We start from the raw sequence: 6,000 nt of genomic DNA on the forward strand, positions 1-6,000 counted from the left end.
TTCTTGGCTCAATTTTTAATTTTAGTTTTTTTGGCAGCTTTAGAATTAAAAGTAAAATATGAAGATTTTAATATTAACTACAATTATTGAGTGTTGTAACCAATTAATCATACACTGATTTTATTTTGTGCTAGTGAGAACCAATCTTTTAGATATAGTCTTTAGATTAAAAAAAAAAAATCTGTGTACTTAATCGGATCGGTACTCAAGGGCTGGTTCACATGTGGGCTAAGTTGGCACGGTTTGCCAATGTTCAAATTACATGAAACTTGTTTTACAATTGTTTTGGTACATAAATGGGGGAAAAAAAGAGGGTATGGGACAAAGAAAATAGATTTTCTTTTTTAATGGGACACCCTAATGAGCATAGCTTACAAAGAGACTCATAATTTCTGATTGGTTATTTGCTTTGTGTCAACTTTCAAATGTAGGAAAATTTACTACTATGCCTACCAAGTTACCTCATTTGTTGCTTCTAAAAATGAGCCAAGAGGATTTCTATTGCAGAATCGTTTTCTACAGCAAATGTAGGAAAATTTACAAACTATGCCCACAGGCCCGGATTACCAAATAGGTCAACCCAGGCCCTGGCCTAGGGGCGCAAGCCAGAAAGGGCGCATACAACGGAGGAACAAACGAGCTGATGTGTGCATCACATGACTTCCTTTTACTCCAATTTAATGATAATAGCGCCTCGGAGTGAGCAAAGAAACAAGTTTTCACCCCAAGTTTGTTATGAATGGAAGCAAAGAAAATGTTTCATACAGATAAATTTTCCCGATGTTGGCAGTTTTAACGGAATTAAATGGTAAACTCTCGAAATATGGCCAAATTGAAATCAGATTTAAAAAAAAAAAAACGCCAAATTTGTCGCCAAGTTGGCGACCAAAAGCTTGGCGATATATTGCCAAGTGTTTGCCAAATTATATCAGCACTTGAGTTTGCATTGAAATTAGCAATGATTTTATCCCAAAAAGGTGTAAACGACCCCCTTTGGAACATCTGAATGCAACCAAAAGGGAAGGTGCACAACTAGACCCCACTAGGAGTCTATAGACCAAATTTCAACTTTCTAGGACATACCGTTTGTTATGCGAGATACATATGTACATACATACGGACATCACGAGAAAACTCGTTGTAATTAACTCGGGAATCGTCAAAATTGGATACTTCAGGTGGCTATACGTTCTATCCATATATCCACGTCTGGGTGGACTGAAAAAAAACTCAATATGAATTCGGGGGCGAGCAAAATGGAAATTAAGGCGATTTTTGAGTTAAATTTTTTTTGCAAATACAATACCTTTTTTTTGTAAAAGGAAGTAAAAAGAACAGCTCTTTGGGGGGGGGGAGAGGAAAGCGGCGTGCTAGTATTCAGAGAATATAAATCCAGCTAGAACATATTGCAACCTTCCCCCTGACCAGAAAAAAAAACAATTAGAGGAGAGGGGGTGTAATGCTTCAGTCAAGGTACCTTTTCTGGTCAAAGCAGATAATTTTCCAGAGGCGCCAACTCCGAGGGTGCTGCGATGCTCCAGCACCGCACCCCCATAAAAAAAATTGCGGGGGTGCCAGGCACCCCCATTGGCAGTGAGCAGAAAAATGAGGCCATATAAAAAAGGGACGAATTTTTTTTAGTATTAAGTCAAGCTTAATAAAAAGAACATATTATACTGTTGTGTTTTTGTTCTTACACTATTTGGGCTTTGATTATGTGTGTGTGTGCACTGATTGTGTTATTTTCTCTGCTTTATTTTTTTCTCGTGGAATTATTTTGTGGTAAAAAACCGAAGCAAAAGTTAATATTTTCCGCTAAGTGTTTCTGTCTAAAAAACTGAAGCACATTTTCTTGAAAGTTACACTCTGAAAATTTGGCCTTGTTTGGGTCCCCCCCCCCCCCTCTTTACTAATAGCTTCAAAGTTTATCTGAGTTGCTTTTAATGAAACGTCAATTTCGAAAAGTTTCCGAGTGACTACGAATCTCTTATTTTCCGAAGATCATCGAAGACTACCAACAATTTTTTTTCTGGGACCTCAACTTCTAAACATCATCCCCCCCCCCTAGCATTTTGAATTTGGTCCAAATTTTCAGAACTTTTCCGGAAGAGAGTCCTCAAACCCCATCTCTTCACCCAGCACCATCAGATGCATTAGAATTCCTAAATGCATAGTATTTAGAATTTTCATTTCAAAAAGTGTTCAGGGGAAAGCCTTCATTTCATAATAGATCGTCTAAAATTTTGTTTTTAAGGCCTCAAACCCGAAAATTTTCCAGGGAAGTGACCTTGACTTCAGTATTATCTTCCCCTTTGACCAACTCATTTAAAATCGGGACTTGAATTAAAAAAAAAAAAAAACCAGAGAGTTGCTGACATCAGCCTTTTTTCTAACATTATTAAAAGTATATTCAGTAAATTACCAACATTAAAAGTGTCTAAAATTTTGTTTTTAGGACTTTAAATTCGAAAAATTTACGGAATAGAGTTACCAAATTCCATCTCTTCTCCTTTTGTCATTGAAGATGGCTTACAATCAAGTATTAAGGTTTTAAATTTCGAAAACTTTCTGGGTGAGAATGTTTTAACCCCACCTATTTCTCAAACATTATAAAAGACGTCTTCGAATGTTTCGGTCTTTAATTTCAAATAAGTTTCTTGCTAAAACCACTCATCAAAAAGATATTTTCTAAAATTCTGTGTTAGGACCTCAGTTTCTTTGTTCTCTCCCAGCATTATTAAAGTTTTTCAAAAATTTCGTTTTTTAACTTAAATTTTGAAAAGGGGGGGGGGGGAGAGAGAGAGTTCCCTAACTCATCCCTTCCTGTAACAACATCAAAGATGATCGTTACTTTGAGTTAAATCGTCTTAAATGACCTATGTAATTGCATTTCTGAAGCGTCCATTTTGAAAAATTTCCGGGGAGCACCCGCGAATCCCCTCTCTTCTGAACATCACCAAGGGAAAATGAAAAAATAAACCCTATCATTTAGTTTTCAAACAGGAGAAGGGGGCTTCTGAGGAAGAAAGGGGGGGATACGATTTTGATACAGTTTGGATATGTGAAGGGGGTGAGAGGGCGTAATCTCTAAGCTTGGCCTAGGGCTTAAATAGACATTAATGAGCCAAGATTATTTTAATTGTAGAACAGTTTTAACAGTTTTGGCCTAGCCTCCAAGCTTTATTCCTATTAAAAACAAAAAACCGTCACATTTCTTTATTCAAATTAAAAAATATGTGCAAAATTCTTGTCTGTTTCCCTTAGTTAAATATTGAAAAACAGTTTGGGGGAAAAAACAATAAAAAAAAAAAACGTCATAACGAAAACAACCCACTCTAAAAATGAGTATGCAAAAAGATAGTAATGTTTAAAATTACTAGCATTGTGCCTATGTCTTTCAATCCAAACATAATGTGTGAGCTTGTCCAAGGTATCTTTTTTTACCTACAATAATTTTTAACAAAGCCAAACCATTATCCCTCCTGGTTCCAGAAAAGGCTCAATAAACACTTGCATGAATTTTATTTGTTGATATTCAAACCGAAAATGGCAACCAATAGACATTTGCTTCATTTCTTTCGATCAGGAAACAAAAAAATGAGGAAGTGAGAAGCAAAGGCATGTAAGTGAACATTTTCATTGAGCACAAACGCATTTAAAGATAAGGTCCTAGGTAGGCTTTCATTGGAAAGTTCTTCTAAATCATGCTGCATAACAAAACCTACCAGCGCTACTAGCACTATCTCTTGCCCCAAGACGGAGGAAAGATTCACCTACAATTTGTATTGGTTAGCTCCAAATTTTTAATTTGCCACTTACATCCCTTTGCTTTTCACTGCTTCATGTTTGAAATCTTGTCTTGTATTTGAAAAATTTTCAAGGGCGCCCCTATGCTAAATTTTAAGGGGGCTCAAAAATTTCCCCATGGTTTAGCAGAATATTTTCCCCATGGAAATCAATTTCAGTACAGATTAGAGATATTAAAATTTGACATTTTTAATAACTTATTCATAAATGGCTGAAAAATAAATTTTTATACATTTTTGCAAAGAAAAAAGCACTAAAAACAAGGGAATTCTCATTTCTAAGGGGGGGGGGGGGCTTGAGCCCCTACTCCCCTCCCCTTGTATGGGTGCCCTTGAAAAATTTATTTGATTTTCTTTTTCTTTCTGAACAGGGTGCAATATCTAAATCATCAAAAATTTAGAAATGAAAAATCGGATTTAATACGTTTAGCTGGATGAATGAAAGAAAAATAAAATTTTGGATAATCCCATTTCGAAATGCTTCTATCTGAAATTCATAAAAAATACAGCTAAAAAATATAGCTCTACTTTTTAAAAAATCAATGTTTGAAATCCGACTTTCTAAGCTAAGGTATAAACGAACCGATGCGTGCATCACGCCTTTTACGCCAATGACTTTCTTTTACGTCAATTTTATGATAATAGTGCCTTGGAGTAAGCAAGGAAACACTGAATATTTTCACCCCTAGTTTGATGCAAACCGAAGCAAAAAAATGTTTTACACAGATTTTCCCCCCATTATTGGCAGTTTTAATCTGATTCACTGGTTTCCTCTCTAAATATCGCCAATAGTGGCCGAATTAAAACCAGATTTTAAAAAAAATTGCCAAATTGGCGACCAAAAGCCTGGCAATATATCGCCAAATTATAACACCACTTGAGTTTACATCGAAATTAACAATGATTTCCCCTCAAAAAGGTGTAAAAGACAACTTTTGAAACATCCGAATGCAACCAAAAGGGGAGGTGCACAACTAAACCCCACTAGGAGTCTATGTACCAAATTTCAACTTTCTACAACATACCGTTTTTGAGTTTATACATACATACGGACGTCAAGAGAAAACTCGTAATTAACTCAGGAATCGTTAAAATGGATATTTTTGGCATCTATACGTTCTTGGGTATATATGCACGTGTGATCGGGTCGTAAAAAATAACATTCATTCGAGGTGAGTAAAATAAAAATTAAGGCCGATTTTGAGTGAAATTTTTTTTGCGAATACAATATTTCCATTTTGGTAAAAGGAAGTAAAAAAATACTTCTCTAAAGCAGTAATTTATGGCTTGTGGTGTAAATAGTGTAAAAAATCATGTAAATTATTAAATAACTTTTTTCTAATTTTTTTATCAAAAATCTGACAATGAGGAGCACAACGGCAGCAAAAATTACCCCACTACAACTTCACTAAACTTCATGTGTCTGCCTTACTGTTGGTTTCCGAAAATTACGGTCTTCAGAGAATTTTACTTGAGTAACTTTACCAGTCGTTTTCAAAATTTTTGGTGTCAAAGACTGCCGCAAATTCCTTTTGCAATATGGATGAGAACAATACAAAACACTCTTTTTTTTTCTTAAAAAAAAGTTTGAATTTTGAGATCTTGAATTCTCAAGTTATGTTTTTCATAATCACAAATTGTAATAATTGGGTTTCTTGTTTCTACTAATGGCTTTTATTGCAATCATAAGTGAAAACCAAAATTTGAATTAAAGACGTCAGCAAGCTTTTTTTTCTTTTAGCTAGAAATTAAATATTTGAATGAAAATCATAGCAATCAAAGAACTGTGAAGTAGTTTTGTCCATTGAAAACTTTCCTGTTTTGGTTTAAAAACAAACTGGCTGTTGCCAATCGGGAGGAATAAATAAAAGCCTGTTTTGTGGTGGACAATCACATTAGTAAAGATAATTATAATTTTCAATATTTCTCAACAAAAAATTGGCTTACTGTGTTCCGTTTTAAATACGAGTGGTGAGCAATTATTTTATTACTGAAATAAATCAAAGTGAATATTCAGCATACGAACAGATATATTCTTGCTTTAATGACTTGAAGTTATCTACTTGGAATATTTTTATTTATTTTTTTTATGTCCACAAATTTGGACTGAATAATCCAGAGATCAGGATCAAACGGCTTTATTGTACTTTCTAAAAAATGTAAACCTTATTTCTCAGAAAGACATTGCACCAGG

This window comes from Uloborus diversus, chromosome 7 (genome assembly GCF_026930045.1).
Source record: "Uloborus diversus isolate 005 chromosome 7, Udiv.v.3.1, whole genome shotgun sequence".
Lineage (NCBI taxonomy): Eukaryota > Metazoa > Arthropoda > Arachnida > Araneae > Uloboridae > Uloborus > Uloborus diversus.